A 21,242-nucleotide genomic window follows, 5' to 3' on the forward strand; every position below is an offset into this window, starting at 1 on the left:
GTATTCAGAAGCTTTATCTGGTCCCGCAAACCTATGAGTTATTCAATCGCATCGAACTCTCGGTAATTCGGTCATATTGGGCCGCAACCCGCTTATTTTGGACGATGCTTGGAGCGCGCCGAGCGCGAATTGCAGCAAGTGTCCGACGGAAGGGAGCGCAAACGGCGTTCGCGGACAACCGAACCAAGGTGGTGTAGTCTGCATCGCCAACGCCATCAGCGCGAATCGTATGGTAACGATGGTAACGGCATTTCGGGTTAGTTAAGACAGGTCTTGAGCCGCGGTCACATTGTGAACAAAGTCACGAGTGGCGAAAAGTGCGGCTTTTACACCGCACGTACGCAGAGTAAGCACATGATTTATATGTTCATAAAGAAAATGAAAGTGTATTGAAGTAATAGGCATTTGTTTATTGTTTTCGTTTGATAATACCACATTTGGTTAGTTTGGACATTTTTCCGATTCCATGAAATCCAAATTAACGAGCTTTTACTGTTTACAAAACCATTTCTCTGATTTATAGCGCACAAAGTGACTTATTATGTTTTCAATGTATAATTTCGCTGTCCTGGGTTAAAAAATTGCGCCGCTAGCACAAAGTCGCGCAAGGCTGGGTCGCAACAGAGCCAGTGGCCACCTAGCTGGTCCTGGCATGGCTGGGCTTTCACCCTCTCACCTCTTTCCTTCCCACACCTTGCAGCGAAGCTTTTCAAGCTGGCCTTTTATCCGTCACGCGAAAACACAAATGGTCATCATTATGAACCGGCCAGCGCTCTCTTTGTCCCTTTCTTCATCGTCGTCGTCTTATTCATCTTCTGCTTCACTCCCAGAACACGTGCAGCAATTTCTCTGGCGCGGGATTTGTCCGGACGCCCCAGAAGTCCTCTTCACCGACAAAGGTGGGGCCTCTAATGCGGACCTAACGCAGGCGATCTTGAGATACAGCGAGACAAGCCACGACCAGAGCACCGCCTGCCACCCAGAGACCAAAGGCTATGCCGAGCGTGTTATTAAGACAATCGCCGACATGCTAGCAATGTACCTCGACGTCGAGCACAAGGCGTGGAATGCCATCCTTCCGTGCGTGACCTTCGCATACAACACAGCCGTACAGGAAATGACGCACATGATGTCATGCAAGTTCGTCTATGGAAGGAACCAAAAAACGACGCTCGACGCTATGCTGCCGAAATTTCGACGACAAAAATGTCGACGTTGCCACCTACTTGCATCGCGCCGAAGAAGCTCGACAGCTCGCCTGCCTGCGTATGAAGAACCAGCAGAGGGTCGACTGCCGTCACTATAATCTTAGACGACGCAACAAGGAATACCAAACCGGAGACCTTTATTGGGTCTGGACGCCGATATGCCAACGTGGACTTAGCAAAAAAAAAATGCGGGTAAACTGCACTAAGTCTCCCAAAGCTTCGCACAGCGAAGCACGGACCTGACGCCTCTCGTACTCCCCGTCGATTGACCCGTCTAGCGTCGAGATGCGCGGCTTCTCTCGGCAGTGCGCACCAAGGCTATGCACCATAGAGCGAAAGTGGCGCACGATGTCTCCGTCGGTAGGCGTGGCTTAGCTACTGCGCATGCGGGGCTTCGCCAGGTAGTGCGGTATGTTGTCGCTAGTGGGCGCGGTGCTTGCTTCCTCTTTCTTTCTGTCTTTTTTATCTCTCCACTTCTTCTTCTATCTTTCATTGAAGTTCTCTCCGTCTCTGGTTTACAGCGAAAGCTGTCATGAGATCACAACAAGGGCCGTTTTTGCTGCCGTAGTTGTCCGCCGCCGCCGGTGTCCATAACCACTATCGCGCGAAATAATAATAAAAAAAACTAAATAAGGTTCGAACCTGGGCCCTCTGCGTGGGAGCCTAGTATTCTACCTCAGAACCATGCGGATGCTTGAAACTGCTTTGCAAAAAGATCATATGCAGGCTTCATATCGGGAAGGAACCACTTAACATATGTAATGTAGTGTGGCAGAAGAGTAAAATAAGAACCAGGCGTCACACAGCGCGAATTCTGTTACCAGGCGTCACACAATGCGAATTGCGCAACGAGTGGGCTGTTGAATGCTTCTAACCCATTACAAAGGGCTCTGCCGTAATTCTTCATCGTCATCAGCCGCAGCATCAACAAAGTGCACATAATGCCTTACAGGTGTGTAGCGAGTACTACGGTTCTCCACAGAATGACGAAAAATTGCATACTGGCTGCTTCTCTACCTCACAAAAATGATGATGATTTATAGCGCAGTGGGTTCCTCGGAAGTGCACTTCTATTGGTTGCCGAGGAAGCCCATAAGGCTCCTATGATCCATTTCCTCAGGGTTCCAATAAAGTTAATTCCCTCGCTCTCTTTCTCACGTTAACGTATGTTACAAAGCGTGGTGGGAGAGTTAAATAACAATCGGGCGTCACACAATGCGAATTACGCAACTAGTGGGTCGTTTAAAGCTCCCAACCCATTACAAAGAGCTGAGCCATAATTCTTCATCGTCGTCAGCCGTCGCATCAACAAAGGGCACATAATGCCTTACAGATGGTACCTCGCTTCTCCGCAGAATGACGAGTAATGTCTACGGCATGGTGCCGCAGAATGACGAGATTGCTACGGCATGACCTGTAATAACTCTGATGGGTGAGAGGAGATAACGAGTACAGAGAGAGAGAGAGAAAAATAAAGAGATAGACAGAGAGGAAGATAAGAAGAGAAAATAATGGAGAAAAATATTTCTGATCAGGAGGAGGGATTCAAAGGCGGGCGTCCTAACCACTCGGCTGTCCAGGCACGTTAACAGAGCATATCATAGACTTGTATAGTATCGCATAGCAAGGTGACGGGAAAGGGAAGTGATGGTGAGGAAGAGAGATAAGAGGGTCAGTAGGAGAGAAAGGAGGATGGGAGAGAGTAAAGATGGCATAGAGAGAAAGAAAGAGAAAAAAGACAGAAAGAGAAAGTAAAATAGAGACATGTAGAGAGAATGAGATAGAAGGAAGAAGGAAGAGGTAAATAGAGAGAGAGAAACAAAGAAGGGCAAGAAGGAGAACGATCGGAAGAGCGAGAAAGACAACGAAATACATAGAGAGAGGAAGAAAAAAAAGGAGAAATAAACAGAGATAAAAATGCGTAGAATAACCAGAGAGATGAAAGAAAAAGAGAGGAAGAAAGAAATAGAAAAATAAAGAGAAACAAATTAGGCCTCCGAGCTCCACACTCCCTTCAGGCTTGGGACCACTAGTGCGACGCATCACGTAATAAGTAGTGCCGTGACAAAAATATCGTAACATCTAGTCACGTGACTAAACTCACGTAACATCCCGTAACACACAGTCACGTGACTAAAAACCACGCAACACTCAGGTGACTATAATAGCGTAACGTGACGTAACTAGCTACGTGAGTAGAATCATGGAACATCATGTAACTACTCGCGTAATCTATTCACGACTAAAAATCACGTAACAATTTGTCACGCGAGTAAAATCACGCAACGTCGCCTATTAGCTAGTAACGTGACACGTCCCGCCATAAACCACGTAACTGCTTGCCACGAGACATGTTCTCACCAAAAACCACGGAACAGCTAGTCACGTGTCTAAAATCGCAACAGGACGTAACAGGTAGTCGCATGACATATCTAGCCAAGTCTAGGCATAGCTAGTACTACTAGCAAAAAGTTAGCCTCTCAGCAAAAGCTTGGCAATACCAGCAAAACTTGGCTAGGTCAAACACTTGCTCCGCTGATGGTTCAAGCCTTGCACCACTAGTGCAAGCTGCGCATTTTTTAAGTAACCGGCCTGTTACACGTATATGCAATGCCTTACGCAAACCACGCCCGAGTGTCTGAGACCCCCCTTCCAGATTATTTTACTCTACCGATAAGCTTGAGCGCGCAACGATAACAGTAGACTTTATTCAGGAACTGACGCGGCCACCAACGATGTGGCGATGCCACATGCGTAAATGCCGAAGTGCATTAGTGCACACCAGAATACCGACGACAGTGCCTGCCGCTATCAGTGTACAGCGTGTACTGCTTGTCTTTTAACTTCAGACTTCCAGGGCACAAGTTCGCCTGAATAAAGAGTTTCGTCTTGAACACGCCGACTGCTTCTTCGTCAACGTAACGACCACGACAATGCCTTCCTATGCCACTTTTTGTATGGACTATTTCACGTAAGACATGTGAGCGCCGCCACCTTGGGCTGTTAAAGAAGGTTTTCTTATTTTTGTATCTCGTAAGGCGAACTGATAAGGTCAAGAAACGCCGAGCGCACTAACCCAACAGTTTTGATGTGTGCACGCCCACCGAAGCGCTGTTGGTTTAATTGTTCAAGATAAAAAACGCCGAAGAGAGAGAGAGAGAGATAGCACCGAATGAGAAAGGCAGGGAGGTTAATCAAGCTTGGCTTGGTTGGCTATCCTATACGTGGGGTGGGGAAAAGGGGGAATAAAAATTGGCCGCGTATCTGCGTGCTTCGCTGCAAATGTCGTCTAAAGACGATAGAAGAGGTGCTGCGTGAGATATGGACGCCATCTGGCAATACGTCGGGAAACATGAGTACTGTGCTGCGGGCTGGTAGTCCCGGCGCAGCGGCAGGCGAAGACCGGCGGTGACCAACGCGACCGGTGGGGACGCCGGCCAGCCCGAACACGCTGTTTGGTGCGATGCGCCGAAAGAGAAGAAACGTCCGCACTCAACGAGTACTCTCCACAAACTTTCTTACTTACACGTCGCCTGGGTAAAACAGGAATGCCAGACCGGCGCCCCCTGTCATTCGTACAATGCAATACTGAACCGAAAACGAAACGCAACATGAGCTTGGCAAGAGGGCACAGAGGAAGACAAGTTTCAGCGCAGTCGCATTTTCAGCACACCTTAAGAAACTAGGGTTGTAACATTGTAGGGCGAGTAGGGCCAGAAGGACCGTCACGACGAAAACCTGCCTCCTCAGTCGTATTCGCCTGGAACGTTGGTGTGGCTTCGCGTTCCCTCCTCCGCTCATGGCCCTTCCACAAGGCTACTGCCTAAGTACGAAGGCCCCTACCGCGTCCTACGTCAAGCATCCCCAGTCATCTACGGACCGCCGTCGTCGCGGCCGCGAGACTGTTCACGTCGATCGACTGAAGCCGCATTATGACCCACCAGTTGTACCTGTTCCTTAGGTCGCCAGGATGGCTCCTTTTCCGCGGGGGAGTGATTTGTAACATGGTAGGGCGCAGACAAGAACGCCTGCGAAAGAAGAAGACGAAGACGGTTGTTGGCGCTCGCGCTTGCTCGGCTTGGACCGCTGATCGCTTCAGCTGTGGCAATCTTTTAATAAACGCGTTACTGTCTCAAAGTTAAACGCATACCATCAAGGTCTTTAAAATTGCGTATCTATGTATTTTCTATTAAAGGAACACACCACCTAATACTTACCTAATGATGTTACGCCTCAGATATGCGTAATATTTACTTTTGATCGACAACGTTCACAAGTATGAACAGTCGTACCTGTTCAAGATGGGTGGGCGGTAAGCAAGTGGTTCAACTTTGGCCGGTTGGCTGAATCGGGTGACGTGCCGACAAACAGAAAGACAGACAGACAGAAAGACAGACCAAAATTTCTGCGTTTAAGTTCCCCAAGAAAGACTATCGTCTTTAATAGATGAGGTAGAGTAGCAGAAACAAGCGAAAGATGATGATGATGATGATGATGAAATAAACTTTTAATTTGCCGTAACGGTGTTCTCAAGCTCGTAAGCTCGGGGTCGCCCTAGGTGGGAGGGTCCCTCAGTCTAGGAATCGCCTGCGCGATCTCCGCACGGGACCTTGACTACCAACGAGGACAAGAGAAAGAAACAAAAATTAAAGGGAAATGAACATTTAATGAGAACACACAAGACACGAAATCGCGCTGGCAGCCCCGCCACGGCGGTGTAGTGGTTATGGCGCTCGACTGCTGACCCCGAAGGTCGCGGGATCGAATCCCGGCCGCGGCGGCTGCGTTTTCGATGGAGGCAAAAACGTCCGAGGCCCGTGTACTTAGATTTAGGTGCACGTTAAAGAACCACAGGTGGTCGAAATTTCCGGAGCCCTCCACTACGACGTCTCTCATAATCATATCGTGGTTTTGGGATGATAAAACCCAGATAATATTATTATTATTAACTCGCGCTTGTAGTTCACAGATGCACGTGAAGTCCGGTCGTTTTCAGGTAGCTCAGTAAGGCTTTCGTGGCCTTGTGCATGCACGAAACCGCGAGCCAACCTCCCAGTGTGTTCTTTTCGGATACGGTCTTGCATTAAGGCAACTAAGTTTGGCTTCTAGAATACGTCGCTGAGTCTGGTAGGTTGGGAAGTGGCAAAGAATGTGTTCAATCGTCTCCTCACTGCCGCATAAGTTGCATGCCGCACTGTTGGCCATTCCATGAGATGTGAGTATGCATTCGTAAATGCCACACCCAAACACATGCGACACAGCAAAGTTCCATATCGACGGTCGAGTCCGGATGGCAAACGAAGTCGTAAATTAGGGTCAATAGAATATCAGCGCGAGTTGGAGAAACCCTGCGTATTTCACTGTAAAAGTGTGAGGCTTCGAGCAAGCGATTGCAGTTATCGCGCTGCGTCCGTTCTTGAGAGCGGTATAGGCACCCGCAGGTTTTTTTCCATTGTTAAGTTGTGAGGAGTCGAGCAAGCGATTGCAATTATCGCGCTGCGTCCGTTCTTGAGAGCGGTATAGGCACCCGCAGGTCTTTTTCATGAACCAATCGTGCAGCTTATGGGCGCCGTCATTGCCGGCAATTCCGCAATGGCTCGGCAGCCACTGAAATGTTATATCATGTCCTTTCTCAAGTGCTTGGTGGTAGTCTTGCCTTATTTCATACGCTAGGTGCTCGTGTAATCCATGCCATAAAGCAAACTGAAGTGTTTGTAAGGCTGACCTCGAGTCGCAAAAGATAGCCCATTGATTAGGTGGCTGCCGAAGTATGTACTTGACCGCACCTTGTAGCGGTCCAGTACATGTGGGATAACTTAAATTGCATTGATATGTCGCCTGATGGAACAACCACTGCTCCGGTAGAGCTGCTGGTACGGAAACATCGGTGTAAACGTGTATGCGGCCAAAGCAGGTTTCGTTTAGGAGACGCAATGACAACTGATTCAGCGCTAGTGGTGACAGGCATGCCTTGCTAACGATTCCTGGAACCCATAGGCACACACGAGGTTAACGGAGAGACCACAACGCAGATGCGGGGCGCATCGCAGGCTTGGATGCAGATGGTAATACGTCATGGTGATTCGCCACAATACCACACAACGAAGCAGGTGGCCTCCGCGCAGGAATACGCGCTAAATGGTGGGATGGTAGCTGTGATATATGCCGAACGTGCGCTCTCAGCGTCTCAACAACGATATGCGTTGTGATCGGCGGCTCTTGTGCAATAATGATAGTTGCAGTTGTGGATGAGCATCTGGGGAGGCCAAGACATATACTAACTTTTTTGGCTTGCACGCTCTGCAGTGCGCGGATATTGGTCCTGCATGTGTTGGGCAGGGCCGGAAGACGTTATCGGAGAAAACATAGAAAGAGGGCTGAATATAGTTGCATTATTGAGCGCACGGATGGCCCCCAAGTTTTTCCGGCAACGACCTTAAATATATTGTCGATACAAATCACTTTTTTTCTTTGGATAAGAGACATGGGGGCTCCAGGTGAGATTACGGTTCCCGATCACACGTAGAAACCTATGGCTGCTCCTATAGGCAGCAGATTGGCCTTCAATGCACACTTGGTAGAAGGACATCGGCTTACGTGTAAACACCACTGCTTCGCATTTTTCTGTAGAGATAGTGAAGCTTTGCTGGCGAAGGTATGTAGACGTCAACGTTGCCGCCTTCTGTATTCTTGCGCCCATTTGTGGCCTTGTCACGCCGGACGCCCAGATACAAATATCATCAGCGTAGAGAGATACATTAGACGTCTGTTGTAGCGTTTGGCTGAGCCCCACCGGAACTAAAAGAATGGGGCTCAACACACCACCTTGTGGGACACCACGGCTGGTAGAATGCTTATGAAGCTGCAAGCCTTATATGCTTACACTAAATTTGAGCCTGGTCGCGCAGCATATCAGCCCAGAAAGCCACACGAGCCCTACTGCGGTACTTGAAAAGAACCCTATTGAGCGACCGCCTGTGAAACTCGGCACTGTGTGTGTGAGGTGACATGTGTCTATCCTTCTCTCTCTCTCTTTTACTCCCCTATTCCCCCTCCCCATGTGTAGGGTAGCAAACTGGACGCATTGTCTAGTTAACTTCCCTGCCTTTCCTACATTCCTTCTCTCTCTCTCTTGACCGTAGGCGGCCCGCGTCGTCGGTGGCGTCGGGAATGAGTGGTGCAAGAAGTCATCATCGCGTGACGACGTCAGCATATGACGCCATCACGACGTCACAGGTCACAAAAATTGTGACGTCACCATGACGTCACAAATTCTGGCGTGACTTATTTTGACCTAGCGCCACGTAATGCCGTTGTAGAGCCCTTCTTTGGGCGGCGAACAAAACCGGACCGCGAGTGACCTCAAGAGAAGAAAATAAAGACGGTGCTTCGCAGTGGCACGTGAAGCCACGGCTTGTGTTCCCTGCTGGCGTCGATGCTGGTTCAGCCGTCTCATGCCTTCGCTCCTGTGGCATAAGCCTACACCGTCATCACATGATAAATTAGCTTGGTCAAAGGTGCGCTGATCACGGAGGCAGCGCAAAGCCAGGTAAGGTGCCTCCGATCCTGGAGGCTGTGCGGAATCACGCTAGGTGCACAAAGATTTCAGAGGGTGGCGGGGCAGGATAAGTACATCTAGAGAACCTACATGACCGGCCGTTCATGTAGGCTCCCTAATACATGGACTTAGAAGAAAAACAATATGGCTTTTGCCTTCGAGTCGTGTTAGGTGAATGCGCAAGGGACCCTGTGATTTTTAGTAGGCCCATTCTCTGTTAGGACGAACATTGAACTCTGTGTCAGGTAGCTTCTAACCCATCGAAAGACGTGACCTCCAAGTTCCACTGCCTCCAGAGAATCGAGAATGACCTCATGGGTCACGTTGTCGTAGGCGCCTTTCAGGTCTGAGAACAGTGCTACCGAAAGCCGCTTCATAGTTTTTTGCTGCTGAACGGAGGTCACTAGGTCAATGACACTATCAACTGAATACTGACCTCGTCGAAAGCCAGCCATAGCATCAGGGTAGATTTTGTAATGTTCTAGCTACCACTCTATGCGTGTCAGCAGCATCCTATTCATGACCTGGCCGACACAACTTGCCCGTAGGATGGGCCGGTGTGATGCCAGGTATGATACTCGAAGCATATTTGGTAAAGTTTTGGTTGATACCCGCCCAACTCCGCGTGTAAAGGAAACAGTCTGACCGGCCTTTCGCTTTCAAAGAGCTATTATCGAGATCTAGCCTACTCTACGCGACTGTTATAAGCCAGAGCTCGAGAATAGGGGCACAATTAGCGAATGAATCATTCAGTGCGTTAGTCTGAAAGGGGTACCTTATACGAACAAGGGATCTGGGAGAATAATGGGCTGGCCCTGAGCTAAATGTTGGCGAACGCTGCATTCCTATGCAGTGATAACAACCGGCGCTGAATTTTACAGCTGAGATCAATAAGTAAGTGCTTCATGCAACTAAGCGAAGCACATTACACGCAACAGTGAGGCCCTTGACAGCTCGAAGACGGAATAAAAATCCAGAAAACCTATAGGCTTTTCTGCGTTGAATATAAACGCAATCAGCAGGGACAGTTGGGCCAGTCGGTTGAAGTTGATCTTTAAAAAGCGCGAATAAAACACGACAGGTAGGAAGGAGCTGCTAGAAGCGCGTCGTCCTGTCTCCTTCCTGCCTGTCTGTTGTGGTTTTTTCGCGCTTTTTAAAGATAAACGCAGTCATCATTCAGCGGGGGCCTTTGAATATAGTGCCAACATAAAGGTATACACCAGAGGGACAGACAACTAGAACACCAGTTGAGATAACTCGACTAATTAAAACGATTCGTTTGGTTAAGACGAACCATGTTTTTTTCTAAATAAAAACGAATTTGTATTTTTATTTCTTCACTAACGTCGCGAAAACATTACTTTTTACACCCCACGCGGTAAGAAAGGGAAGAAACGTACGAATCTGATCACGTGAACTTTTTCTGGCGTGCGGATTTACAGGTTTCTATATGAGTGTTGAAATGCAGCACATTTTTTAAATGCGAAGCATGTCTTACCCAACTTCTGCGACATTGACCGTATCTATCTATCTATCTATCTATCTATCTATCTATCTATCTATCTATCTATCTATCTATCTATCTATCTATCTATCTATCTATCTATCTATCTATCTATCTATCTATCTATCTATCTATCTATCTATCTATCTATCTATCTATCTATCTGTCTGTCTGTCTGTCTGTCTGTCTGTCTGTCTGTCTGTCTGTCTGTCTGTCTGTCTGTCTGTCTGTCTGTCTGTCTGTCTTGACTTGACTTGACTTGACTGAGTGGCAGCACTACCTCGCGAGGCAGCGCTGGCAGCACTGCCTCGCGGCCTTCTCCTGACCGCGCCCCAACCGATCGCATTAAACAGAAAGAAGTGACGTCAGGTTCAGCTGATATTTTGTCTGCTAGCCGTCACCAGCATCGCCGTCGTCGCAGTCAACATTGTCGAAAAGTGGTGACGACAACATTCAGTAATTGGAAATTGCCAGAGTCCCGACTTCACGATTCATTTCGGTTTCGACACTTTCCAAAGCAGTGATTAAGAAATGGCCGTCGTTCCAAGCAGCGACTAGAACGTGCATGGAGATGCACGCTTGAGCTATGCTTAGCTCTATCACTTGCAATTTATTCAGAAAAAAATTCTTTGCCCCGGTTGAAGGGTCATTTTAGCGTGCGCGGCATTCCGGTACACGCAAAGGGGTTTACGGGATATCGGGTTACCGTACGATGATAGCGACATGTTGTGACACTTTGGAGAACCACAGCGATATATATGTACATTTCTTTGTTTTTCGCCTAATGTCCATGAGGAAAAAAGTGCTAACAAGACGCATTAGGATATTGGCCGCTGCCGCAAATGTACACCAGCAGACAAGTAGAATACACTAGGTTTCTACAATAAAAATTCTGTGCTTGACAGGTTCTTCTTTGAGCCGCGAGATGGCCCCTGCTATCCAGCCTCTCACGTTTACGGCTACGGTAATCCGGTATTACGCCAACGCAACGAAGTCTAGGGACTAACTAAAATTCTCTACTAATAGTATCTGCGTGGTTCTTGTTGGCGATGATATTTCTCTATACACTTTGATAGCTCGTGGTCGTGTTAGCGTGTACCACACGTGTAATGAAATAACGACGCACTCTTTCTGTTTTTCCGCGCTTCGAAGAACATGACTGCAGCGCACAACCATTCCCCGGCATGCTGACTGACGAGCACATGACAAACCGTTCGAAGCGGCGCCACAATGATCAGGCATGAGGAGAGGAGAGATCCGCTGAGAGCGAGAGCGTTTACAGGTGTCGGCGCCAGTCGGGGACACGACAAAAACATTCAGATCGTCGACGTCATCGCCACTAATGCATCGTCACTCAGGATGGTACGGGCCACGCCGAACACATCACAGTAATGTCGATGTCGCAGCGTGCTGAACGCCCCGTTGAGCTTTCGTGCGTTGTTTGCCTTCGAAATAAAATAACGTTGAGCTGACGGACGCCATTCAAATGGAAAACCTATGCATACCGAGCATTCGAAAGAAGGGCGCATCTCGAGCTCGAAATTTCATGTCAGTACCCCTTTGTCAGCTGCTAAGTACTTCAAACGTCCGTCATCGTGCGAAATAGCTTCATGTTCCTGCTCCTTCGCGCATAACAAACACATCTCTGGTTTTATTTTATATAATGGACAAAGAATGTGCTAAAATGTTAATGCACCCCTTTTCTAACATTTAGTGGCGCATGTGTAAACTCAGGTCTGCACTAGTTTCCGCTTCTGCTTGGTACACCACGCACACAGTGCACCTGCGCTCTAAGCTACTATCATAGGCATGCAATAAATGTGGTACTCGTAGTTTTGCTGGACTACTGGTATAAATACGTGCAAAAACCAGTGAATAGTTCAAAGGCCTGCTGCTAAAAAGAGTGTATGTAACTTGGTTTTTATTTGAGGCATTATGTGCTGATTGGATGGTTCGCCATACTAATCAATTTCAATTTTTTTTCTGATTCCTTTTAGGGCAGTCCTTCTGCTTGCTCTTTGTGACTGATGAAGCTCTTCATAATCCACTGCGTCACTGCAACTTTATTCTGCTTTCCATGTGTGGAACTCCAGCCTATAATGCCTACGCGTATGAGCACCATCACTATACAATCTGCAATAAGTCCGATAGTCTCCGCACATGGAATGATGTATGAGCGAAAGCACTTGCATTGCACATTTTGGAAGACTAATTTTGTGTACATAAAGGATATGCGAGTCCAGGCAGGCTGCCGCAAGCCGTGTTATAATCGCTCCCTGAGCAATCTATGCGTGTAGTAAGCAAAGAGTAAAAACAAACTGGCTTCTTGCATGGTGGTATTATGCTGCTTAAAGGAAATTGTTGCGTACTCACAGTCTGGTTTGTTCGCTTCAAAACTTGGACAAGGCACCAGTTGTGTTCATAGAATTGGCGAAAATAAAGAAATGCATTTTTGTTTATTTAAACAAATGTACCGGCTTTTTGTTCAGCATCATCATAATAAGAAGGCTGTGCGAGACCTTTCTACGTTATTATAGAATGATCTCGCTATTGGATTCTGTTGCCTCAAGAATCCAATCCGGCAAAAAGTTTTGGATTCCCGAGATTTATACATGTTTATCCGCAGTTATCGCACGAGGCAAGCTCTTTCTCACTGATTTGCTCGCTACGAGCGCGGGAGAAGCTACACAAGAATGAGGGGCGAGGAGAAGGCAAGGGGGTGATGGACGGCACGAAAGTTCTGTTGCCACGAGCCCTGGCATTGAGAACTTAGACGCACGGCCTCTCGATGCTCCCACCCACTCGCCCCCGCCTAATGCGTAATCTCTCGCCAGCTACGCGGTTTGTCATGGGGAGAGCAAGCGATTTTCAGCAATTTTTGAAGCTATATTGTATATACGCTCCTATATGTAGCACATTATTTTGCTAATGTATTCAGAGAAGCATTGAATATGGACAGGCAGCGCTTTTCGAGTAAGCTTAAAAAACTGCTGCAGAACTGTCTTAAGAGGTGCTTGACAATGCAAAGTTGCCATTCAGGCTTCGTTAAATCTGACAAGATGCTTGTAGAACTTATAAAGCTACGAGGCGTGTGGAAACATTGTGCTTTTGCAGCAGGACATTGTTCCAAGCCCAGTAGCGTTGTTTTGAAAAGGCTTGAGCCTTTGCGTTTGTTTGCCAGGTTACGGCAGAGTTCTACGTGACACATCAATCCCGTTTCACACGTACACACACTGATCGCGGTAATGTTTACGGTAACAGAACAGTACGTAACTTATAATTTATATGTTACGGGGCTGCTAGATAAATTTATTCTTTGTGTTTTCTTTATTTCCCCCTTAGATAGACGTATATATGGACAGTGGCATGTCATTTGAAAGGCTTCTACACCGCGAAATGCATTGTATTCTTTAGATTATCATTTATAAAAACGCCGTGATTAATGCGCCAGGCAACCTACACTATAGATTGGAAGTTTATTGATCGTTGTGGTGTCAAATGGCTATCCGGATTTAGGGTTGTGAACATATGTGATTACTGACTGAGACATTTTGGTCTACGGTAAGGTCCTAGTCGCGCAGTGGCGTCTCGAAATGCCGGATTGAAGATAAAGGCTTGCACTAAGGCTGACTTCAGCAACTGACAGCCCAAAGGCAAATAATTCTAAGCAACCACTCTACATCGCGGGATACTGTGGTAAGTGATGGTGTGGTATAAGCTTGCTATTGGCAAGGAGCCTGCGGGTATGTCCGGGGTTGCCGCGGTCGACTTCTAGCGATTTGGCGTATGCAGAAGCTCGACAACGTACCACCTTTGGCAGTACTCCGAGCAAGAGAAACGTCCAGGCATTTATTTAGAATTTTCACGCAGCATGAGAGTCATCCTTTATCTGGCGAACGAACACAAAGAACTGTCACGCGACTCCAGCATAGCGTTTCATCGTTCCGAGCACTTGTACCGAGATATAAACAATGGACACCGTCAAAACCACCTTGGACGAGGCCGGTTTTGAATGATATCTGTGAGATAGATGGTACACGCAAGAAAGCCGACATGGCACCTCTAGTGGCTGTACAGATGGTGTTTCATCATTTTTATACAAGGCACGATGGAAGGCCGAAGATATATACAGATGGGCCCTGTACTGAGGAAGCATCAGCCTCTTTATACCAGAGCTTCAAGAGAGGAGAATGAATAAATTTTCACACAAATCTTCATCGACGACATCGGAATTAGTGACCATTTTTGAAGCAGTTAAGCTTATCTGCGACAATTCTGGAACACGGGAGTGGGTAATATGCACGGATAGCAAAGCCGCCCTTCAGATAATCAAACATGCGAGGTCACCTACCAAAAATGGCGAAAAAGCCCAATGTATTGCAGAAACTGTGGAATATGCCTCAGTTCAGGGTCACAACATCGTATTTCAGTGGATAACCAGCCACATTGGAATAAAGGGTAATGAAGAGGCTGACTCGCCAAAAATGCCTTGAATGAAGGACGGGACTGCGCTATCCCTATGTCTGTGGCGGATAGTCGATATAACATAATGCAAGGAGCTAACCACTGTTCTAAAGAGAAGTGGTTTCACAGCACTAAATTAAAGCACTGATTACTTTATGAAGTCGATCCACGCAGAAAATTCTCCATAGCGGCAGATCTCCCACGACTCATAGAGACGTTACTCCACTGACTTCGACTGGAAGTAGCTTATAGAAACAGCTTCCTGCACAAGATACACCTATCCAGCTCACCAGAATGCTGTTGTGGTCACGAAGATGAGAATGTAGAGCACATTCTTTCGGAGTGCGTGAAGTACGCAACTAAAAGAGAAAAATTCAAGAGGAAACAGCAAGTATGGACAGACGCCACCTCACATGACAGAAATTACTTGGACCGTGGCTTGAAACGCATGTTCAAAAAAAGGCTAACACCTTCCTGAAATACTTATTAGTGGACACCGGACCAGATAAGCGCTTGTGGCGAACATCTATGTGTTGCTATATACAGAATGAGGGGTTAGTTATACTGTTGGCACAACTGGAAATGTGTGCGAGTGGTCGCTTTATTGTAATGTGAACTTCTGCAAGCAAACTATACATTACCATGCTATTTTAACTTGTTTCAGTGTGCTATATGCTTTTATTGTTGGTGCTAAATTTTTATTTTGGGTAGCCCGTCTCTTTTTATTTTTTTGTTCAGCGTGTGATGGGGCGGAGCTCGCCGCACCACTGCCCCCATCACATTGCACGGTGTCCCGCTGCCGTAGAAAACACACGTGCGCTACCTTGGCCTCACCATCGACCACAGACTCCAGTGGAACAACGAGGTAGGCCGTGTACGCCGTCAAATGCGCCGTGTTGAGTGCTGCGTGCGTCGCATACTCGCGCGAGGCGACGGATGCCCCACCTCCTTCGCGATGGCCATTTACGGGGCCATTGGGATGGCCAAGCTGCACTACGCGCTGCCTCTGTGCCTCCTGCGCCCCATCCAATGGCATGCGATCGACGCCGACCACCGCCGAGAGCTCCGAATGTGCCACGGACATTCGCGCAATTCGCGCATTGCGGACACACTCGCGGAGACCCGTGCCTGGCTGGCGTCACTCACAGGCGAATTGCCCGCGCTCTACAACCTGGAGCGCCTCAACCGTGCACCGGATGGAACAGCCATCATATCTCAGTTGGGCGCACTGCCCGACTCCCGTCTTGGCTTGCTACTCAGCACATTCGACGTCATCGTCTCGGACAGCGTCTCAAATATTCCCCCGTGATCCCCTCATCGGCGAGTGCCTCTTTCCATCGGTTTCGAGCTCCCGGGGATCCGCTCCAAGTGGAACACACCCGCCTGTGCCATCGCACAAGAAGCCGCTCCAAGAATGGAACATGACCTGGAAAGAAGAGTGCAGTTTTTCACTGACGGCTCCGTGCTCTAGGACCATTCTGCGGCCGCTGCCTGCACGGCACCGCAGCTGGCATTGAAGCGCCAATGCCGGCTTGCCTACCTTGCGTCCTCCACCACGGCTGAGCTGGTAGGAATTCACCTCGATGCTGACTTCATCCGTGAATCGGCACACATCCATCGCACCGCGATCTTCACGGACTCGCGGTCGGTACTCCGCCAGCTCCGGAACGGGAGCACCTCGCGCGCGCCTTCAGGAGGAAAGGGTTACCCTGCGCGACCATGAACGATGTGCTGCACCCGGCCGGAGCCATGGACCATGTTCGCGGTGCCCTACGCGCGGTGCTCGAGTACATTGATGCCGCGCAACTCGCAGACCACCTCTAGGCCGTGCTCAACGCCTGATCAGCGACGACAGCGAGGAATCTCCCCCTTCCTCTACCCCCAGCCCTCTACCTGTTGTGACTTTCCCTTCCATTCCACCATCTATCTCCTCCTTCCGTTTTACCCCCTTCCCCTAAGTTGACGCGGTTGTGGTGTCCTCGACTGAGTGACAGTTACTGTATCACTTCCCACCTTTCTATTTTCAATCAAGAACCTCTTCCTCTCCAGCGCTTGCTTCGGTTGACTACTCTAAAATGCGGGCTCGACATGCCGAAATTCTCTCCTGCGCAGCGCCGCGATGAGCGCCAGCGCATGCGCGTCCCCTCCCTACGCTGCCTCCCTCTCGCGCGCCTCGCTCTCTCTCTCTCCCTCCTCTCGCGCGCCTCCCTCTCTCTCCTCTCCTCCCCCTCCCTCTCTCTCCACTCCTACACTGCCTTCTTCTCGCGCGCCTGTCGACCGCGTTCCCCGCTCGCCCTGTGAGAATTAACGGCCAGGCTAGAGGGAAGACGGGACGCGCGTGGTGTTTCTCTTCGCGTTCCACGACGCGAGGTTGGTAGCATGCCCGAGGCCGGTAGCATACCCAACGAACGCCAACGGAACGCGATCGTGCAAGTGCTCCGGCTTCGCATCGCCTCATGGTCCCCTTTAGCGGGAGATGGTGTAATTATTTTTCGCAATTTTCTGGCTTGTGAAAGGTCATTTCACAGTAATAATGGCATGAATGTGATTGCAATAGGATAAATTGCCATTGCAGTTCTACTTCCTGCATCTCTTTGGTGCTATCCGCCTCGTGCATCGGTATGGTGGCGCCACCGCTCGGCTTCCCTGGTGACTAGCGAGGAGAAAGGAGGATGTACCCTCTCCCAACCCCCCATAGGATCCCATGCATTTTGAATGAAGTTTGCAATTCCGTTGCGCAGAAACAAACTAGCGCCATCTGTTGACAACACGCCACGCCGACGATGCAACACCTCTTCTTGCCTCCACCGCTCAGCAATGTCGTTAGTTAACCTCTCTCTGCTTTTTCATATTGTTTTTTCGTTCGCGTAGCAGCGCGCAGGGCTGTTCGCGGAGCGCTCAGACGAGCCGACGAGCTGCGAGCGCAGCGTTGCGCTGGTGGGACCCACCCTTGCTGTGGTCGTGCATTGTCAATATGTTTGGGCGTTTTTGCGGTTGTGTTTCAGTGCTCTCCAAATGTAGTATCGCGAGCCTTAATTCGTTTATTTTCGCGGTTAAACGCCGTTGCTTCTTCCGCCGCACGACGGAAACATCGTTGGCAGATAAGAAGGGTGCATCGCAGCGGAGCTCTTTTTGTTTCGCACGAAGTGCGCACTGCATATGCGAGTCTCGCCCCGCACAGGCTGCCACAGCTGCCTCTCCGGCCTAAAAGAAAGGAATACATTTGATCACATTACGAAATATATCGTATAAAAATAATCTACCAGAGAGGAACAAAGAGAACGGCCGCTTACCTTGTTCGTTGCACAGCCCTGATCCACTGTCCTCTTCTGTCATTTTCGTACTTCCCCCAGGGGAATCGGTAGAATGTCACCTTTGGCAGCTTTCCTGCGTTGTTTTTATAGCTGTTGTGGCACCCTCCAACACAACAATACACAGAAGTGGCCTTTTTCGACCGTTCATCACTGCGGTCCGCCATGGTGATTAACCTAGTTTGCAGTGGTGAACCGTGAGCCGGCGCCACCGGCACATCTGTGTTTTGCCACTTTTGCCGTAGATGGCGCCACCTGTCCGTTTCAAAGCAGCAGCGCACGAGGCGGATAGTACACAAGGCCCAGCACTGGAGACACGGGCGCTGCAGTCGACATGCTACGACATCACGATCACGTGATCACCTTGCTTCACGAAACCTTGCTCTAAAGATGGGAAGCCGGCGGCCCGAGCGCGTTTTTAGATGCGAAGCAGCTCGTGACTCACGTGTGTAACGCCGTACGTTACGTGCTTCCGTACGAATGCGCAGCAACGCGTTCTCCTCGCCGTAGGTGTTGGAGCGTTGCCAAGTAGGTCACGCCACAGCTCGGCGTTGACGTCACGCTCCCCTCGCACGCTTCCCTCGCAGGTGCGCGCTGACGTCACTCTCTCCCTCACCCGCAGCATGCTCGCCGCAGCGCCCGCAGCTGCCGGCTGCTCCGCCCGCTCGCAACACCTCTGAACGTGTCACTTCTCTCTCGCTTCACCCTCTCCACCGCCCGCAACGCTCGACCGCACGTCGACTGCAAACACTGGGCCTCTTCGATTATTCGCTCGGGCTGCTAGACGGCAGCCAGCGGGCTGCCCGACAGCTTGCCAGACGTTCGTTTTTCACGGGCAGCTCTCCGGCAGCGCCGAAGCTCCGCCCACCTGCCGGAACGCTGCCGTAACGCGTTCGTTTTTCCCTCTCCGGCAGCCAGCGGGCTGCCCGCGGACTCGCTCTCCTGCCGGAACGATTTTGCGCTGGCAGCACGCTGGCAGCGAGCAGACGACGCGCTCTTCTGCGTGTTTTTTTTTTTTCGTCGCGTCGTCTGCTCACGAATTCTTTGAGCAGAAGTTCGCCGCTCCGTTTGACGAGTCTTTTTCGGTTCGCTGCTTTCACGGTGGTTGAACGTGCATTTCACTTGTAGCCTGCGTCTGTCCTAACGCCACGAAATATTATTTTAAGCGAGGTGTAGACAGAAGTGCGCCCTCTCGAGAAGAACGGATGCGTTGGGTTGCACGATGGTAATCCCGTGTATGTGATCGAAGGTAAGACATTTCAGTGTCATGCGAGTAGTTTTTGTGTTGTTTACGTTTAATTCGTGTCCTCGGGCAGCACCGAAGCTTCTTTCGGTTTTAGTAGCTCTCCTCCGATTCTGATGGTCGCGATATGCGAATGTGATAGCCGTCAAGGGCCCCGATGACGTCTGGAAGGCCGGCTTCCACCCCTTGGCGTTGATACAGCGCACGAAATGCACGCTTGCTTCGTGCGATGTCGTTGCTGTCCGGCCACTTGATCTCTCTCGCACTGATAGCATTTAGGAAGTCAAGAACACGCTGAATTTTGCCGTGCACGCTCGACCCACTCACGTCGAGTTTGTCCGCAACTACATACATTGTAGTTTGCGTGCCGATCGAGATAGCTTAGCCTGATCAGCACGGTCTTCTCAGCTGACAGCTTCGTTCTTCCGACTATAGCCCTGCGGATAAAATGCGGACCTCTCAAATTCTTTCACAAGAGCCGCAGCTGTGCTTCTGGACAGTCGAAACATTCTTCTGAACTCCAGGTCCACATACGATGGCACAACCATCTCGATGTATAACGGAACACGGTGCCGATCTTACCTCATTAGCCGGGCCAACAACAGGCTGATGGTGTGATGCTCTACGTCACCACTTTCCTCTTCAATCGCATCGTAAGCGTGTAGCAGTTCTGCAATTGCTTGTAGCAGCACAATGAACTCGTCTGCCCAAGCCGCCGTCTCTACAGGGCGAGATGTAGCAGACGACACAGAGCTCGCTGCGCTAGCGTGACGATGATGATGATGCTGTGGCGGCAGCCTCGGGCTGCCCGACGCTTGCCCGAGAATTTTGACCCTCGTCAGAGTGACCCATAATGACGTCATTTCCTGTCAGAAAGGAGTCCTCGGGCTGCCGTCTGGCTTCCCGAACAGGGAAAATCGAAGAGGCCCACTCTTTCGGCTCGTTTATCTGCGATGGAGAGGACGCCGGAAGACGACGCTGCTTCGCCCGCTGAAACATCCGCCGATGCGATTAGGCCTAACCCGGCCGTCGCCGGCGTTGCTAGGGTTAGCGAAGCCGAGCGCGTTCGCGAATGGCGACGTCGCGTCTGCAACACCGACGAGGCACGAGCCAAGGAAGCCGAACGAAAGCGTCGGCAGCGGAAGACCAACGACACCGACGAGGCGCGAGCCAAGAACGCCGAGCGCGTTCGAGAATGGAGACGGCGCGCGACCAGCACCGACGAGACGCGAGCCAAGGAAGTCGAGCGCGTTCGAGAGTGCGTGCCTTAGCGTTTTAGACAAACGTTTACTCGAGTAAACGCTACACCGAGTTTCGCTTCAAACCGTTCTTCCAGCACCTGCGTCGACGCCCGTTTCAACCGGGTCAACGCCGTGCGCTCCGCTGTTGCTTCGCATCCCATCAGGGTTCCCTTCGGGGAGATAGTCCAAGTTTTTAGGGGCGAAGCTCCTTAAGGCGGCACCCGTTCGTCCCTCGTAGTCGTAGTCGTAGTGCGTAACCAGTCTTACGCTTTGACCTCCAAGGTGGTGCCGGTGGGAGATTTTTCCTGTGCGTTGTTGAACAATAAAAAATTCGCAGCGGTAGCTAAAAGCCGACTTCTTCTGTCTCTCATTCCCATTAGCAGCCATTCTTTACCTCCAAGGTAGTGCCTGGTGAGATTTCTCCTGTGCGTGATTAAACCATAAAAATTTTGTTCAAAACGCCGTTGATTGATGAAATAAACCAACGAAAGACGCCAGATGTTTTGTAAAAGCAAAAAGGAAGAACGCCAGATGTTTCTAAAGCAAAACGAAAAGACGCCAGCTGCTTAACGAAAGACGCCAGATGTTTTCTAAAGCAATGGTTTTCTAAACAATGAAAATTCACAGCGTACATGTAAAATTAAAGTGAGCTGCAAGTCGTCATAACTCATCGAACCTTTAGTATAGACGCGCCCGATCTCACGTCGGTGATG

The sequence above is a fragment of the Rhipicephalus sanguineus genome, chromosome 11 (assembly GCF_013339695.2).
Source record: "Rhipicephalus sanguineus isolate Rsan-2018 chromosome 11, BIME_Rsan_1.4, whole genome shotgun sequence".
Classification (NCBI taxonomy): Eukaryota; Metazoa; Arthropoda; class Arachnida; order Ixodida; family Ixodidae; genus Rhipicephalus; species Rhipicephalus sanguineus.